The sequence below is a fragment of the Trichosurus vulpecula genome, chromosome 4, assembly GCF_011100635.1.
Source record: "Trichosurus vulpecula isolate mTriVul1 chromosome 4, mTriVul1.pri, whole genome shotgun sequence".
Classification (NCBI taxonomy): Eukaryota; Metazoa; Chordata; class Mammalia; order Diprotodontia; family Phalangeridae; genus Trichosurus; species Trichosurus vulpecula.
The window spans coordinates 255,324,506-255,344,627 of NC_050576.1; the positions used below are offsets into that span (position 1 = coordinate 255,324,506).

At 38.8% G+C, this 20,122-nt stretch overlaps 1 pseudogene; it reads right to left on the minus strand.

The window, feature by feature from the left end:
- Positions 1–531: 531 nt before the first annotated feature.
- Positions 532–20,122, minus strand: part of LOC118847070 — a 20,596-nt pseudogene continuing 1,005 nt past the window's right edge.

Here is a 20,122-nt window from a genome sequence, read left to right on the forward strand (position 1 = left end):
CCTTCCTTCCTTCCTTCCTTCTTCTCTTTCTTCCAGATACTCTATTATTGTTTCCTTAATTATCTTTGGTAGGACCTCCTTATTGGTAATTTTTGTCCTCTCATTTCCATTTAGAGTCATTCTTCTTTGTAGGGAAAACAGAATCAAAATAAGAGTTGAACAACTCTGCCTTCTTTCTGTTGCTAGTTATTAACATCCCATTCATGACAAGCAAAGGTCCCATCCCTTCTTCATTTATTTTTTTCTTCCAATGTAGATTAAAAAAACCCCAAACCTCTCTTTTTATTGTTAGCTTCCCTTGCTGGCTTCAGCTCATTCTGAGCTTTAGCATTCTTCCCAGCATTTTTATATTTTACATGTGCTTATATATACCTTCTGTTACCTGGCCTTGCTTCCGCTTATTCTAAAATAATTTTCCATGTTTATTTAAAATATTTATATATTTTCTATATATTTTAAAATCTCGATTTGTGAGTTCCCTATGCATCCACATTTCTCTCTTTATTCTTTTTTCACAATGATAAATTTTTATTTTTCAACTTTTAAAAGTTCTTATTTAGACAGATTCTTGAACTGGTGGTTCATAGCCATCAGTCCTTTCTACTTTTGTGCCTGTTTCATCTCCTGAAGGTTTTCCAGAGCCATCACCTTCACCATGCAGTTCCATTAGCTTTCCCAATTCAAATTTGGGCTTCTTGAGCATCTTGACTTTTCGGACAAATACATCATAGAGAGGGTAAATGGACTGGCAAGCCTCTTCTATGTCTTTTCCAATGCTATCTGGAATTAGTTTATTGACAACTTCTTTCAAGTAATTTGTCTGCACCTCTTGGGTCATGATTTCCATCATTTTCTTATGAATCTGATGGACCAGTTGGTGCTGCGCATAAGAGGTCTTACAGATCTGGTTGTTGCACTTTTTGGTAAAACCAACACAAATGAGGCAGAGCAAGTACCCATCGGTAGTTTTAACATCAACGTGGGCTTCAATCACAGTCTGCCACTTTTTGACCATGGAGCATATCTTGTCCCGGGTAAGGTCCATTCCATGGAAATTAGTCAAACAATTTTTACCCTGAACATCTTCAGTAATTAACTTGAACTTACGAAAAGCAACCTCATCATTCTGCAGATCAGCAAGACTCACTTCAAAAACTCGACCTTTGAGACCATCAGAGGCAATTTTTGTTCCTTGAGTCCTTGTAACCAGTGTTTTGCTAAATATTGCGAATGTTGAACATAGCTGGTACTTTTAAATCATACCAATCCTTCTTCAAAAATGGATCAACCACTTTCTTCTTGGCTCCTTTTTTGCTGCCTTTGGTGCCCACCACCATGATCCTGCTCTGAAAGCCAAAAGTTCTCTCTTTATTCTAATCCCATTTTCCATCCTTATTGGAATTTTTTCTGTTGCATCTTCAGAAGTTCATTCCTAAGTAAATTCCATCCCTTCTGGGCTGGATTCTCCTGGAGCCTTTTACTCCATAGGATCCTATCTATCATTCCTCCAAATCCCTTTGAAATCTCCTTTCCCCCAAGCAGGGCTGCATGTCGAACAGTGCACAGATTGCCTCTCCCATGTTACAAACTCTAGGAAGGAATTTTTCCTTTCTTAACCTGTGAACCATCCAACTACCACTTAGCTGCAACTTCCTACTTTTTTCTGGTTTCATTTATACAAGAACATATAAATCTACATGATTTAGCTTGTCCTGCTCTTTTATTGTTGCTTGGAATCAAATTAGAATCTATTCACAGGCAGAAGACTATGTGATTCTTAGAGCTCTCATCTCTCATGTGAGAGAACATGGACAAGAATTGTACGGGAACATATAACAATTAGCATTTATATGTCACGTTAAGGCTTATAACGTGCCCAACAAATACTATCTCTTTTATCCTCATGATAAACCTGGGAGGTAGGTGCTATTATTATCAGGGAAACTGAGGCAAGCAGAAGATAAGCGATTGGCCCAGGGTCACATACCTAATAAGTGTCTGAGGCAGAATTTGGACTTAGATAATCCTGGCTCAGCAGTCTATGCACTGTGCCATCTAGCTGCCTCTAGATAATATGAATGAATTGTTCTCTACCATTTAAAAGTGATTATTTAAAGAACAGAAAGTGTTGCATTCCAATTCCAAGATGTATTCAACTTTGTATCTTCTTCCTCCAGTGCCATTGAGCAATGCTCTGAACGTAGTTATGATTAATAAAAACGGTTTTTAGTTGAATTTTAAAAATTCCTTCTTTACTCTCAATATTACATATGCTTATATAATATTTAAGAACATTTACCAACATTTTTGTGGTTGCTTCTGCAATTTTTGAATAATATAAAAATTTGAGTCTTTTTTTTTTTCCATGACAGGGGGTTGGCAGCTTGTTCAGACCTGTGATTTCAGCTGTGTAGATAATTTCCAGAGTGGACACTCACTCCAGTGATGCAGCTGAGCCACTCATTTGTAACTAGTAAAAGTTTATCAAAGGCACTCAGAGTTTAAGTGACTTGACCATGGCCATGCAGCTAGTATGTGCCAGAGGAAGGAATTCTTGATTCTGTGGCCTGCCATCTGTTCGCTAGGCCACATTGCCTCTCATGTACCCTGATGTCACTACTTTGACAGAAATAATGTGCTGTAACCAACTAGTTCCATTAAAAGTTAGCCAACCCTATTGTTGTTGGACTTGATGTTTCCACAATCCAGCTAGCAGCTTCTGTGGGAGTGTAAGATCCACCCACAGCCAGCACCCAGAAAGCTGCCGGCATGCTGGGAAAGCACAGGTTCTTTTGATCTGCTTTAATAAGGAAAGCAAGGTGAAGGGGTTGGCAAACTTACTTTAATTCAGCACACAAATATCAGTCCCTTAGTTCAGGGGAGAAGGCCAGCACCCTGAACTTCAGAGCAACATACAAACAAATTACAAACATCAACAGACAGACCCAATACAGATTCATAGTTACCAACATCTAGGTTCAGCCCGGGAGCTCAGAACAAGGGCTGGCCCAGAGTCACGCACCACCACGGCTGTAAGGAGGAGCTCCAAGGAACAGACAGCCAACCCCTGGTTTTATGTCTTTTTCAGGGTCAAGGGTGAGTGACACATGTGACTCACCCACGTGACCTAGAATCGCCACTTAAACCCACTTGGTCTAAGAGCCTCTGCTCTCCCAGACATGTAAACTAGGCCCTCCCTGGAGTTAGCCCCACCTTGGGCCCCACCTTAGTTGCCAATCTATACCCACTAAGGTTTTATACCTAATAGGGGTTTGGGCCTGGGGCTTAGCATCCAGTAAGGCTCAATGAATTACTCAAAGGGAACAAAAGCCAAACTATTCAAGGGCACTTGTTGAACTAAGTGCTAAGGAGCCCATTTTTGGTTACCAACACACTTGACCAGATAGTTCAGCTATACTGGCCAAAATGCGTAGGTGTTCAATTCCACTACAAAACAGATATCACCTTTTTCAGTAAAGAGGAGACATCCTGATGTATTTAAAAACTAGTAATATTTCTGTGGGCTTTTCTTTTCTTCAAACAACCTGCGTTCTGAACCTCCCCTCAGAAGAAAGGTTAAATATCAATGGCTGTCCACTTTTTACGTTCTAATTTTAGAAGAGGAAAGATGTTCCTAGGCCATTCTGAGCTTTCCCACTCATCTCAAAGAATCTAGGTTTAAAGGACAACCACAAATGTAATCTCTTTTTTATGTTTAATTTTTGGTGATTTAAAATTTTTTACATTACCTAATTCCTGAATGTACTCCCTCTTCCCCATTCAGTCAGCACCCCACTGTACCAAGAATAAAAAGGGAAGAAAAAAAATAACCAGTCTAGCAAAACTAACCAATGCATTGAGTGTGACATATTTGAATGTTGCATACCTTTACTCCCCCACATGTGCAAACACAGGAGAAAGAGGCATTTTCTCTTGCCTGGGGTCATGTTTAGTCCTTAAAATTACTTACCATATACATTTTTGTTTTTGGTTCTTCTCCATTTCCATGGATGTATATTATTTTCCTTGCTCTGTTTACTTCACTCTGTATCAATGCATGCAAATCTTCTTTTACTTCTCTAATTCTGGTCATCATTTCTTCTGGCATAGTCACATTCCATCACATTCATGAACTACAACTTATTATTCTTTTCCCAGTCAGTGGATGTCAACTTTGTTTCTTGTTAATTGCTACTATCACACTGAGGATAGGTTATGTGGAAATCATCCATGGAGGAGGTATGGAAGATCAGGGAGTGAGCCTGATGAGAGGGTGTGGCCGGGTTGGGATCTGCACAGATGGAGGGAAAATCCACATTGATGAGATCTACTGAAGGAAGTTCTCTTCCATCTCTAAAAAAGCTATAATTCTATAAGAAGATTGTGTTGTGATCTAAGTTCTTTCTACAGAGTCTGCCACAATAAGGACATTGAGTTTGTCTATTTGAGTAATTTTCGTAAGAGAGAATAGAACAACATGTTCTTTTTTGCTTAGCAACAGCCTTTCTCCACCTTCAAATTTGCAATAGGAAAATGACTTCAGAGTCTTGCATTTTGGGGAAGCAGCACATGGCACTGGAAGGGGTGATGGCTTTGGAGCAGAGGTCAGAGGTTTTGCATCCCATCTGTGTGACCTCAGCTAAGTCATTCTTCTGCTCTTGAAATCACTTCTCTCATCTATAAACTGAGATATGTTAGTTGATCTTCAAGGTCCTTTATGATTCAAAATGTGATGATTCTGTGACCTCAAGTCACCTGTTTCCTGGCCCAGGATTTTTCCCACTCTCTCACACATAGTGTTCTTGTGTTGGGGTATAAACAATGCTATATCTGGGCTGTTTCTTTTTCCAGAGGGAAAAGTAGAATTTGCTGAAACAGCAGACTCTCTCAGTCTTGACTCAGACAATGATCCCATGAATCTCCCTCCCCTTTAAATAGAACATGGAAAGCATTTCCTGCCTTTGTATGGAAGCCTCTATTTAGAGTTGGAGCACATGCAGCATAGTGCAAGAAATTATAGATGATGATGATGACAAACTTTGATGACCTCACATTATTAGAAAGAACCCTCCAGGGCTCTCCTGAAGCCCTCTACTAATTCATCCTCTTTCCAGAGGAATAAGTGTGCATATTGCTGACAAGCTATAGGAGTGGTAAAATCGCTCTGTTCCTGTAAATAGCATTGTGCCTGCTGCGTCTGGGGGCTGGCTGCGCTGGGAGGTAGTTCTAAGGTATGACTATATCTCAATATCTGTCACGTGCTTCTTACCTGAATACCAGTGTTCTGAGCTGGATTCTTCCTGCTAGAGGAGATATATATTTGTATGTATGTCCACATGCATGTGTACATACACACAAAACACATGTATATGTGCACATAGCAATATATAAACACATATGTATATAGCATTTGTACATAAAGCTATATATAGATGTATCTATATCTCTCTCTATATATACACTTATCTATGACCATAACATCTCCTGAATAGTGTTAAGGCATTCTTTGTGGCAGGAATTATGACATTGTGAAAACAATTTTTTGAGGAGTGCAGTATTTTTACTTGAATTAAGTACAGAATATTGATAAATTAATATTCTCTCTCTTTCTCTTTCTCTGTTTCTCTTTCTCCGTTTCTCTCTCTGTGTCTCTCTGTCTTTCTTTCCCTCCTTTTTGTCTCTCTCTGTGTCCATCTCTTCCCCATTCCAATTCAGTCTTTTTGCTTCCTGGCTGCTGTACTCTGACTGTCCTTTCCCTGGCCTATATGCTTTCAGTTTATATGCATCTCCTGACTTTCCAGGACCAACATAGACCTGTAAGATTACAAATTAAGATTTGAAATGTTCCTCGCTCATTTATCAATGACTGTTATTTGAATGACATGGCAGGGCAGGAGAAGCTCAAATAATAATATCTACATCTATTAGGGCAACATCTTTTCCAGGGCGATACCTCTTTGAATTTCACTGGTCACATAACACCTCGAATGGGTGGTCTTAACAAAGTCAAGCCAGCTGGTTTTTACCAGAGGAAGGGGCAGTGTTCGTTTGAAGTCCTCTTTGAAAATACCAGTGGTGATCGAGGCAATGGAAAAAGATAATTTGGCTGTACCTCATTGGTTTAGAATGTTAAACGTTGGATAGGACCTCTCATATTGTAAAATTTCATTTCTTATTGAAAGATTCTTGGTATTTCATTCTCAAGAAAATTATTTCAATGAGTTCTTACTTTGTTTTCATCGCATGAAGCGTTAAGTATGCCATAAGGGTAGTATGACCAACTTTAATAATTGCAAAAAATTTAATTGTGGAAAAAAAGTTTCACATTGTAATTGCGGACATATAGAGATCTAGCACCCCCTAGTGTATTAAAAGCCCCCAAAAGGTTGACTCTAGCATTTAATAAGCTAATCAACAGAACCACAAATGTAGGTCCTGATGGACATGTCCTTGGAGTGGTTCCTAGCACTGTGAATGTCTCCTTTGTTTATAACAAAACCAAAATTCTCAAAAGTTCTTGAAAAGATCTTGATTTCTGATTATCCTAAGTGAACTGAAAGAATGGCATTCCCATTTGAAATTTCAAAACTGGGATTTAGCTCGTCACTGGAGTTGAAATGATTGGTAATATTTTTAAGGCTATGTAATGCAAAAAAAACAAAGAATTTGTGGTCACATAGCTAATCTTCTAAATTCCCTCTTTCCAAAGAAATCAGTGACACACTTAATTGTTTATGGAAGCCTTTTAAAAGGAAAGTGTTTAGTGGTTTTTTTTTTTCCCCTTCTGGTAGCTGTTATACTGTATGTTGCCTAATGAAACCATAAACTGAAAATTATAGCTTCATTCTAGGGAGTGAGAAGACTTATTCCAACAGATGGCATCAAAACACCGGTCTAAACTGTATGATTGCTGATTGTTAATTGCATCTGTAAAACAATCCTTTTAAACAGAGTAATGCATTTTATCATACAGATTATAGTGGTACGCTTTGGGGTTTATCTATGTGTGTTAACATTTTCTGCTCCAGTGTAAGACTTAACGTTTGCATAATTATCAGATTAAACAACACTGACTCAATCATTTTTTTTTAAACGAGGACAAGAGAGATGTGGAACTATGGATCACAGTTGGATTTTTTAGGGGTGGGAGGTGGAACAGAAATTATGTATGACAAATGTTTGGTTTCTTATTAAGTTATATAAAACAAGAGGAATTGACTGCAGAGATTGTCTAGAACATTAAGATGATTGAAACATTTTAAGAGATTTGAATTGTTGGTAAATAGTTACAGTTGAATATATTCATTCATGTAGTTTTTTTTATCCCTTGTGGATAAAAATATGGACAATGGATGTGGGTATTATTTGAAATGGAATTATATAAACCGAATCTGAAGAAAGGTCTATTCTCTGGCATTCTAGATATAAGGCAAAATTGTTGTCTTTCTAGGATTTCATTGAAGTTCTGCTTTGGACTTTTGGGGGTGGGGTAGAATGGGGATGGGCTTGGTGATCTCTTGAGGCTGTTTCTTGGACTAGGATCCTAGTTTTTACATTGTATAAACAACTTGACACACACAGAGTAGATTTTCCTCATTGGCGTCTTACCCAAGGCAATCTAGAATTAAAAGCCTCAGTTAAATTAAGCAAATATCAATTCAGTAGACATCTGTTCAATGTAACAAGCACTCATTAAACACTTAGCTAGAAAGCATCTCATAAGCTAGTATTGTGTGCAAAGCACTGTGCTAGGTCCTTGAGGAGGCATAGAGTTTAGATAACACTTTACCTTGCTCTCATAGAGATTACAGTTTGGTAACATACAGAAATAACACAAAACATGCAAAAGGGCATTGGAGAGATGCAAATCAAGTGTGTGGTGAAGTCCAAATGGGGGAGGGAGCAGAGGAACAGTACTAACTTGGAGAAATGGGAGGGGGGCATATGTGGTCAGAAGAGGCTTCATAGTGTCATTAGGCCAGGAGTAGAGAACCTGCGGCCTTTTGACTAAGTCCAAGTTTTACAGAACAAATCCTTTTATTAAGGGGATTTGTTCTGCAAAGTTTGGATTCAGTCAAAGGGCCGCACCTGAGGATCTAGAGGGCCACATGTGGCCTCAAGGCCGCAGTGGATTAGGCTTTAAACCAGGATTAGATAATTCAAAAGTCCAGACCTGTTGGTAAAATCCAGATCTGAAGTAATAAGGGGCTAAAATAGAAGGCTAGTTTCTTAGCCCTCAAAAAGCTCTTCATAACAGTAGGAATCATTTAAGATGGTGCTTAACAGAAATGCAGAACATCCATTGGCCCGAAGACAAAGGGACATCACCCACTCTAGGGCAATGTGCAACCTTGATCCCAAAGAAAGGAGACATGATTCATTATCCTGGTTGCCTCCCTCCAAAGTCTGGCACATCAACAGAGCCTATTGACATCCAAAGAGAGAAAACTGAGGGTCCTAAACCAATACAGTGAACTACCTTGAGTCAAATAAAGCTGATTTTTTTGCCTCCTCCTTCTCCCTGAAGAGTATTGGGCACTTGAAGAGCGGTGAAAGCCTAGCAAATACTGAACACTAATCTAACTACACTGCCCAGATTTCCTGGCAGTATGCTGCTCTGTCAATGGGCGGAGATGCTGGACCACTTAGCTGGACTGTGAGCCCAACCTACCTTCTTACTCACTGGACCACTTCCCTTTTGTGCTGGTAGGTGATAACAGTGAGAATAGAGAGGGAAGAACATGTACAAGAGAGGTCTGAACAAAAGAGAACACGGACTTCTTCACTTCTTTACTGTAATTTTGTAATAACCTTCTAATTGGTCTCCCTGTCTCAAGTCTCTCCTCATTCCAATCCATCATCCCAGCTGCCAAAGTGATTCCCCTTTAGTGAAGATCAGACCACACCAACCCCTACTCAGTGGATTCCAGTGCCTTCCTCTTTGAAAATGAAGTATAGGGGCAGCTAGGTGGCTTAGTGAGTAGAGCATGGGCCCTGGAGTCAGGAGGACCTGAGTTCAAATCTAGCCTCGGACACTTGACACATGTACTAGCTGTGTGACCTTGGGCAAGTCACTTAACCCCACTTGCCCTGCCAAACAAAGCAAGACAAAGAAAAGCCCAGAAAAAGAATGTATAAATGCCTTTCTTTGCCTTTTAAAGTCCTTCATATCCTGGCCCCAATGCCATATCCCCCTTCATTATATATTATTTTCCTTCCCATATTTTGTGGTCCAGGCAAACTGGCCTTCTCTCTGTTCTTTGCACACAAGCCCTTCCATCTCTGCCTTTTCACTGACTGTTCCCCATCTCTAGAATGAGCTCTCTCTTCCGCCTTCCACTCATAGCTCCCCTTGTTTTCAAGACTCAGCTCAACACCACCTTCTGTCAAAAGACTTACTGATTCCCCTTCTCCCTCCCTAATTACTCTCTCTTCCTCACTACTTTATCCTCATTCCCTCCCCCCCTCTCTTTGTCTCTTTGTCTCTCTGTCTCTGTCTCTCTCTGTCTCTGTCTCTCTCTGTCTCTGTCCCTCTCTGTCTGCCTGTCTCTCTCTCTGTGTCTCTCTCTGTCTCCCTTTCTCTCTCGTTCAGTAACGTCAATTGATTGATTACTAGATGAAGACTTCATGTTTAGACTTCCAATAGCTAAGTTAATGTTTATAGACAACCTAAAATTTGGTGCTTCTCATCTTGCATCACTTGACACAATAAAATTCATTTGAATTGAGACAGAATGTTGGAAATTGATTAAGGTCATTTTTGATAACCTGAGTAACTAATCTATGGAAGAAGATGAGATGAAAGAAGTGAGTGTTGCATACTGGGGTTAAAATAAAATTCTTCTTGGTTTTTAACTCCTATTTCTATTCTACTAGGGATAAGGGATAGGGGACAGGGACAGGGTCTGAGGTCTCATGGACGTAGGTAACTCTTATATGAGGAAACTCTTTCTACCAAGAATTTTCTCTGCCTAGAACACTAAGGGCTTCTGGATAATTCTGTGGCTGCATAATTCAGCACTGGGTGAATTCGTCCCAAACATAATTTGCAAATAGAATCTTTGTCATCACCACCATCATCATCACCATCACCATCAGTGATGATTGAGTCAGGAAGACCTGGCTCCAAATCTCAGCTATGCTACTACTTCATTGATCAAGTGATTTGGGGCAAGTTATTTAACCCCTCTATGCTTTTGTAAAGTGGGGTTAATAACATCCATAATACCTACCCCCTTCACCGGTTGTGGGGGTAAAAGGAGACAACAAATGCAAAACGTTTTACAAACTTTAACTTACTCTTTCGGAATAGGAGAAAGCAGGACCCTGGAGGCCCAGAGACGTAGAGCCGTGTGGCAGCGGCGGGGATTCATGTGCAGGTGTCCTGACTCTGTCAGTTTTCTTTCCCAGATGCCCCCCCCGCCCCCGTCCCTCTCCCCTTCTCACAAACCATGCCTTATTCCTGATGTCACGGTCCTCTTTGAGAATGAGGGACAAATAACAACATATTGCAATGTGTAGGCTTAGCACCCAAGCCAGAAAACACACCTAATCTACTCTGAAGACAGATGATTTAGGTTGTTGAATTTGAACACTGGTTTGATTGGGATTCTGAAAGAGAATTAAGATAAATGAGAATCACAAACATCTTTATTACAAAGTAGAAAAAAGTACAGCTCAGGACCAGGGCCTTATGCTTAATGCTTCCTATGATACACATTTTCTTTATCACATTCTCTAAGAACATAAGTGGTTGAAGTCTTTTAAAAAAAGCATGTAAGACAATTGACTAATTAGGAAAAGAGAAAAAAAGCAATATTTGTTTTACTTGCAGCCTAGAAAAATAATGCTTAACATGAATACATAACTTACACTGAATGATCTGTTGTGTCAGAATCTTGCAAAGTCTTAAATGTCAACAATTAAGGATTTATGTAAATGTAAATATGAACTATCTATCGTTGCCCATTGCCTTGTGTTGGAGCCTATAGCTTGCCTCCCTTCAAGATCATTCTACCTGAATGTGAGCATAATTCTGGCTGTAAAAATACAGATTTATTACCCCATCAGTGATCAAGCATCCTGGCAATCTTAGCTTGGTAGAAGGTCTATTGTTTGTGAGAAGTCAGACCTTGGTTGACTTTGGGTTCCAATTTATTTACTCACTTAATGGGGTTACAAGTGAGCTCTGATAATGACGTCTAAAACTAAATTCTGAATAAGAAAATTCGATATGGATGTTAATGAAATAATAATAATAAGTAGCATTCATGTAGCACTTACTATGTGCCAGGCACTGTGCCAATGGCTTTATAATTATTATCTCATCTAATCCTCACAACAACAGTAGGTGCTGTTATTATCCCCATTTTGCTGATGTGGAAGCTGAGGCAAACAGAGTTTAAACGACTTGCTTGCAATCACATGGCTAGGAAAGTATCTGGGGCTGGATTTGAACTTAGGTCTTTTTGACTCTAGGCTGAGTGCTCTATCTACCATGTCACCCAGCTCCCTAGATGAAAGAGGTCTGTTTCTTTCAACACAGTCCATGAATTGGAGGTCTTACCAGGGCAGGTCCTGGGTGTCATTCTTAGTCACTTTTCCCCGTGCAGAAACATGCTATTTCACATTGCATCCATTCATTCATATAGATCTTCTCAGGATTCTCTGAATTTCTTATAGTCATGCTTCCTCACTGCTCAGTAACTGGACCTTGAATTCTCATACCATCTTTTTTTCCGGCTATCATACAATCTGTGGGCATTTACTTTATTTCTAGTTCTTTGTCACCAGAAAGAGTGCTGCTACATACAGTTTAGTATTTATTAGACCTTTGTTTCTGGCTTTGATGTCCTCGAGGTATATGCTCAGTAGTGAGATCACCGAGTCAAAGACTATGGACAGTTTTATCACGCTTCTTACATAAGTACAAGCTGATATCCAGAACGGTTGGATCGATTCACAGCTCTGCCATGGGGTATTATTGAGCCCATCTTCCCACAGTCCTTCCAATGTTGACCATTCCCATTTTTGGTCATCTTTACCAATTTGTAGGGTATAAGGTGAATTTGTGACTTTTTTTTTTGATGAGGAAGACTGACAGCCTGACTGAATTTCAACTTCTTTTTGCCTTTTGCTTATCTTGGAGATCTCTTTTCTTGTTTGTTTGTTTGTTTGTTTTTGGAGGGGGGAAGGCAGGGCAATTGGTGTTAAGTGACTTGCCCAAGGTCACACATCTAGTAAGAATATCAAGTGTCTGAGGCTGGATTTGAACTCGGGTCCTCCTGACTCCAGGGCAGTGCTCTACTCACTGCCCCCGGAGATCTCTTTTCTTGATGTACAAATTCTCATGTTTTCTGAGGTCAGCAGAGGTGGTCCTGCTGGTCGTCCTTCAACTTAACAGGTATGGTGAAGTCTTTGTCCTTGGAATCATATTTTCCCCCTTTTAACATATTTAAGAATCTATTCACTTTCAGGGCTTGGAGCAAAGACTGATTTTTTAAAAAAAAATTTCAAAGAGTAATTTATTTTTATTTTTTCATTTTTAATTAATTAATTAGTTTACAACACTCAGTTCCACAAGTTTTTGAGCTCCAAATTTTCTCACTCTTCCTCTCCTCCCCTCTCCCCTCCCAAGACAGCATGTAATCTGATATAGGTTCTACATATACCTTCACATTAAACTTATTTTCCCAATAATCAGTTTCCAAGAGGAGTCATAACCAATGAAATAAACCATGAGAAAGATGTAACAAAACCAAAAATACTATAAAATAAGATAAAAAAGAAAAAGAGAGAGCAAATAGTTTGCTTCAATCTGCATTCAGACTCCATAATTCTTTCTCTGGATGTGGATAGCTTTTTCCATCATGAGTCTTTTGTAGCTGTCTTAGAACCTTGCATTATTGAGAAGAGCCAAATCTATCAAAGTTAGCCATCACAGAAGCAATGTGTCTGTGGTTGTGTACAATGTTCTCCTGGTTCTGCTCCCTTCACTCATCATCAGATCATGTAAGACTCTCCAGGTGATTATGAAGTCCATCTGCTCCTCATTTCTTATGGCACAATAGTATTCCATTACATTCATATACCACAATTTGTTTAGCCATTCCCCAATTGATGGGCATCCCCTTGATTTCCAATTCTTTTCCACCACAAAAGAGAGCTGCTGTAAATATTTTTGTACATATGGGTGCCTTTCCCCCTTGTATGATCTCTTTGGGATACAGCCTTAGAAGTGTTATTGCTGGGTCAAAGGATATGATGTTTTTATAGCCCTTTGGGTATAGTTCCAAATTGCTCTCCAGAATGGTTGGATCAGTTCACAACTCCACCAACAATGCAACAGTGTTCCAATTTCCCCATATCTTCTGCAGCATTTATCATTTTCTTCTTTTGACATGTTAGCTAATCTGACAGGAGAGATGTGGTACCTGAGAGTTGTTTTCGTTTGCATTTCTCTAATCAACAGTGATTTAGAGCATTTTTCATATGACTACAGAGATCTTTAATTTCTTCCTCTGAAAATTGCCTCTTCATATCCTTTGACCATTTTTTCAATTGCTGAATGACTTGAATTCTTATAAATTTGACCCAGTTCCCTGTATATTTTAAAGATGAGGACTTTGTCAGAGACACTGGTTATAAAAATTCTTTCCCACTTTTCTGCTTCCCTCCTAATCTTGGTTGCATTGGCTTTGTTTGTACAAAAACTTTTCAATTTAATGTAATCAAAATTATTCATTTTGCATTTCATAATGCTCTCTATCTCTTTAGTCATAAATTCTTCCTTTCTCCATAAGTCCATAAGTATTCCCTTCTCTCCCAAATTGCTTACAGTGTCAGCCTTTATATCTAAATCATGAACCCATTTTGACTTTATTTTGGTATATGGAGTAAGATATTGGTCTATGCCATACTGTTTTTCAATTTTCCCAGCAGTTTTTGTGAACTAGTGATTTCTTATCCTAGAAGCTGGACTCTTTGGGTTTATCAAAGAGTAGATTACTATATTCATTGATTACTGCATCTTGTGTGCTTAACCTATTCCACTGATCTACCACTCTATTTCTTAGCCAGTAGCAAATAGTTTTGATGACTGCTGCTTTATAATACAGTTTAATATCTGGTATGGCTAGTAAAGGCTTATTTTTAAAATTGCATTTTCCTGGGAACACCTTTGGTAATTCAATTATGTAAGGGGAAGGTGGGTTTGTAATCCTGGTGATCATGATTTATTGTCCTGCTGATAGGAATGCAGTTTTGAAAATTTATCCAAACTCTACCTCCTTTCAATCACCACAGCATGATGTACCTCTTATGGCACTTTCAATATTCTACCTTGTTTTATACTTATCTGTGCATATATCTTTTGTTCCCTACTAGATTGTAAGCTCCTTTGAAGGAAGAAAACATGTCTTTAAAATTTTTTAAACACTCCCCCGATTCCTCTCAGCCTCAGCACTTGGCACATATTCTGGCACACAGTAATGCTCAATAAATCTCTTCAGATAATATCTGTTGGATAAATGGATGGATGGATGGATGGATGGATAGACTGTTGCAAGGATGAATGAACTATGGTGCAATGATTTCAAATCAGAAGATCTGAGCTCAAAAATTTGGCCCTGATACTTTTCGCTTATGTGAGTTTGGGGAAGTTGCTTCACCACTGTGTTTCATGGTCTCCTCATCTTCAAAGTGAGAAAGCTGGACCAGATGACCGAAAGATTCCTTCACCTTCATGGTCTGTAGGCTCATATTGTTTTTCTTTACATGTGGAGTCAATGATTCTTGATACCAGGATTAGATTTTTATCATGGAATATAATGACTGGTTCTTTCCAATATTCTGGGCTTACATCAGATTCCTAAATGGCACAAGGCTTTTTCCATGGCTATTCAATAACTACAGAAACTCTTACCTACCAACCAATAAACACAGGTTAAGTGCCTATTCTTTGCCAGGTACTGTGCTAGGTGCTCGGAATAAAAGGACAAAACAATTTAACAATCCCCACTTTCAGGGAGTTCTATTGTTAAACTGTATTGGAGGAGAGTATATACATATATGTATATATGTGTGTGTATATATATATATATATATATATATATATATATAAAATCTAAACAGCAATAACAGCTAACTAGCATTTACATAATGTTTTAAGGTTGGCAAATCACATGTTTTCTTATTTGATCCTCACAACAACCTGGGAGGTAGTTGCTATTGTAATTCCCATACAAATATTAAATGAATTATCCAATGGCACACAGCTAGGTGGCATAATGGAGAGAGTACTGGACCTGGAGTCATGAAGACCTAAGGTTAAATCCTCTATAAAGTTTACGTATCCAGGATAGTAGAAACCCCAAGAAAGGTCATAGTATAGGAGAGAATGTGATTGTGGATAACTTGACCTGGACTCATGTAGACCTAGATTCAAATTCTGCCTCAAACACTTACTGGTTTCACTCACAGGTATGACCCTGGGCCTCAATTGCTTCACCTATGAAATGAGAGAGTAGAAGTAGTTGTCTTGAGAAATGGGATGTTATGCTAGAAAGAACTCTGGAGTCAAAATTAGGAACCTGAACGAGAATGTTTACTACCTGTAACCTTGTCACTTAATCTATCTGGCCTCAGTTTATACAACTCTACATTTATAGGAATGGACCAGGTAATCTATAGGTCTCTTGCCCCTCTAAATATGTGATCCCAGGACCCTCTGATCCAGTAACCTTTAATTCACCATCAAACAATGAATTAATATAAAACGACCACTTCAGCTAAACTATCTAACCCTATGGTTGGTACCCATTTACTGAAAATGAGTATTCACCTTATGGAGGGTTAATAATCTGAATGTAAAACAAGGGAAAAGTAGTGGGGAAAAAGCAGATGACCGTTGCTGCTTCCTGTTTCTCTGCCTTTATTGGTATAAACACAGCCCCCATATTAACCACATTACAAGAAGGGAAGGACATACACTTATCTTATGGCTGATCAGGGTAAAAAGGCTTCTTTTTGAAAATTTACTTGAGAGACCCTCATTATAGACCTCTCCATTGGGTTTATGCTGTGATATGGTTCCTAGACATTTTCAGAAATGATTTAATTTCTTTGTCCCACTTTTAAACCTCATCAGGAAAGAAATCATTTTTGTTCATCTTAAGATGGTCTATGAATCAGAAATTCATATATTACTATCCATTTCCAGGTCACACTTGCTGTCAGACTCTTGCCTTTGAAATTAGTAAATGGTGATTATTCTTCAAGGGGGCATTATGAGTTAGTGGCAGGGGAATCAAGGACTCTTAGCCCAGATTTGCCGTGAACTACTTGCAGAATCTTGGGAAACTTCCATCACTTCCTTTGGCCTTCTCTACAAAATGACCAGGGCTGAACTAGTTTAATCTACAGGATCTTTTTTTAGTGGGCAATTCCCTGGTTTGAGGATGTGTCATATCTAAATTTGAAGGCAGTGTTATGAGTATATCTTTAACTTAAGAGGAAGGATACTGGCTCATATTAAGATTGTGAAAAGCTGCAAAATTCTGGTATATGTGTTTGAAGGGATGGTTTATGAGCATATAGAAAAGGAAGCAATGATGAATGAGAAATGAATGAATGAAAAAGCATTTATTAAACTTATTTATTAATTAAATTAAATTATTTTAATTTATTATTAATATAATTAAATTAAAATTAAAATGAAATAAAAGTTATTAAATATTTATTAAGTAATGGACACAAATAGAAATAAATATATGGTCCCTCTTTTCAAGGATCTTTCATTCTAATAGGGGAGACAAAACATGTAGAAGCAGCTGGGTGGTACAGTGGTTTAGATACTGGTCCTGGAGTCAGGAAGACCTGAATACAAATTTAACCTCAGATATTTACTAGCTGTGTGACCTTGGGCAAGTCGCTTAATCTCTGTTTGGCTCAGTTTCCTCAACTGTAAAATGGGGGTCATAATATTTACCTCCTAGGGTTGTTTTAAGGATAAAATTAGATATTTGTAAAGCCCTTAGCACAGTGCTGGGCATATAGCAGGCACTTGATAAATGCTTGTTCCCTTCCTTTTAGCTGCAAGTCAGATGGAAAGGCCCTATAATCCCTAGGGTACCACAAGAAATACTTAATAATGAATATTTTATGTTTTTTACTGATAAAACCATATCTACTTCTGATATTTATGATTGTCTGTTGACATGATTAATTGTTTGGCAGTTCCAAAGACTTTGGTGGTGAGAACTTCCTTTTCTAGATTTTTGGTATCTGCAGAAGTACTTGCTAAGTAACGCCTCCCTAGAGATTGATTCTCTGGATAATAGCTACCTTTGGGGGCCTAGGCTGGAAGTAGGGCTAGTGATCTAGGAGACACTACTGTTCCTGGGGCTTTGGGGTTTATCTGCCTGTTGATTGTAGTTGCTTGGTGTTGATGGTGTCTGTTAGTGGTCATTTATCCACAGGGGTTGTCCCTCTCCATGTTTATCAGGAAAGGGCCATGTCAGATTGGCTTCATTTCCCTTTATAACAGGCTAACTCAACTGGTAGATAAGGAGAATATAATAGATAGAGAGTATCTGGACTTCAACAAAGCATTTGACTGGGTGTCTCACGCTATTTTTGTGGGTGATACGGAGAGAGGTAGGCTAGATGATGGTGTAGTTCGTTAGATTAAGAACTGGTTGAATGACTTGACCTAAAGAAGAATCATTGGTTGGTAAATGTCAGCTTGGAGAAATGTCACTATTAGAGGGTCTCTGACTCTGGATATTTGTGCTGCTTTACATTTTAATCAGTGAGTTGGATAAAGTTATAGATAGTATACTGGTCAAATTTGTAGATGATAGATGGCTGGGAAGAACAAACGGTATGTTGGATAACAAAGTCAAGATCCAGAAAAATGTAAACTGGCTAGAGCTAAGGGCTGAATGTGACGGCATTTAATTAGTCAGTAGATCACTAAATATTTCTAAAGTGCCTACTGTGTTCTGGGCACTGCGTTATGCACTGGGGATATAATTAAGAAAAAGGAAGTGTCTTTGCTTTCAAGACTCTTAAAACCTAACAGGGAAAAACAAGACACAAAAGGAAACAGAAAAGTAGGGATAGAGAGGGCAGTACCCGGTGAGGAGGCATGATGGAATCCAGCCCAAGAAGTGTAGCTGGTGATGGCTGACTTGAGATACCTCTTTAAATGGAGGCTTTGGGCAGAGTTCTTTGCTCTACCATCCAGTCCTCCAATGAGAGAAGTTGAAGGTACTGATGATCCTGATGAGATATGAGTACCACAGCTGATGCAGTCTTTCAGGATGATTAGGTTTTCTAGGAGCATGATCATGGTGGAGTCCAGTCCAAGGAATACAACTGGTGGGAAATAAATATGGATTAGTATAAAGTGAGAATTGAGTGTGCAAGTACAAGGTAGGGCAAGGCATACTTTCACACAAGGAAGTTTGTGTGAAAAAACTGGAATTTTTCTGAACTGCAGATTCAATATGAGTCAGTACATGGTATGGAAGTCAAGAATGCTATTATGACTCTGGATTCTATTATGAAGTCTAGTGCCTAGACTGAGGAAAGCAGCGAGCACATCAAACCTTCTTAGTTTCTTTAGTCAAATCATATTTAGGGTATTGTGACCAGTTCTGGGCATCAGATTTGAGGAGGGGAGAATATTTTAAGTGAGAAGGCTAGAGCCCCCAAAAGCCCAAAGTCTTTTTAAAAATTTTAATTTTTATAGAAGACTGGAATCTGAACTAACTCTTCACTTCCCATTAGCAGCTCTGCTTGGTTTGGACTCCACAGAACATCTTGCCCTCATGCTGGGTACTCCCTGGTAAAACAGAAAAGATGTGATCTAAGGTTTGAGCTAGCAGTTCCCAAGAGAAAATAGTAAGATAATCCTCAAGATTTTCTTTGGTTCTTTCTGATATTCAATTTTGTGGTATTTTGCTTACTAATAAACTATATTAATTCCCACTTAAATCTAGGGTTGGATTTTTGTTTTTATATGCTTCCTCGAATCAGTCTCCAGATACAGACAGACAGACAGACAGGAAGACACACACATACAAACACACAGAAGTAGCAATTCCTTCATTTCGTTTCAGTGTTACTTGTCAGGAGAATAATATACTATTAACAACAATATTGTGCAAAAACCCAAAACAACCCAACTTTAAGAATGCTGATCAATGCAGTGACCCTCCACTATTCTAGAATTCCCATGATTCTGAAGAATGCTCCCCATCTCCTGACAGAGGAATGAGGGACTAAGTATGCAGAATGAGACACACATCTTTGGACATGGCGATTGGGGGATTTTTTTTTCTTAATCATGAATATCTGTGACAAGGATTTTGTATTTTTTTTTCTTTTTCAGTAGAAGTAAAAGGAAGAGGCAATGAGAGAAAATAAATGCTTATTAATTGAAAAAGTAATATTTTAGAGGAAAGGGTCCTTGTAGACACTTCCATTTTTGCCTGATCAGGTGTAGACATCTCATTTTGTGTCTGTACATACTGAGGGTTTCTGATGATGTTCCATCTATCTTATTTCAGACAAGAGGTGAAGAAAGTCCTCTAGAATCTTCAAGGTTTTTCTAGAATCACAGGATCTCAGAAATAAAAAAGAACCCGGTAGTCACCTAATTAAAACCACAATGAGAATTCCCAATAAGTCATCATTTAGCCTTGACTTGAAGATATCCAGTGAAGAGAAGGCCTCTATTCTCTGAGCCTCCCACTAAACTTTTGGGCAGCTCTCATTGGTAGGAGTTTTTTCATCATATTGACCTGAAATCTACCTCTTTGCAACATCCACTTACTGCTTTTAGTTTTGTTCCCTGGGATCAATCAACCTTGGAGTCAGGAGATCAAGGTTCAGATCTTGCTGTAGACCCTTATGTTTATATGGGAAAGTCATTTCAGGAAATATGGGTTCTGAAAGGTTAGCTGCAAAATGGGTTAAAAATATCTGCACTGCAGCCTGGATTAGCCCTGACATCCAGGGTTGAGTAGATGACAGATTCTGTAGGGCAGTGGTGTTCACAGTAGGTGCTTGGTGGCCAAGACTTGATCCCATGAAGTGTGTAATCAGCCAACTTAAG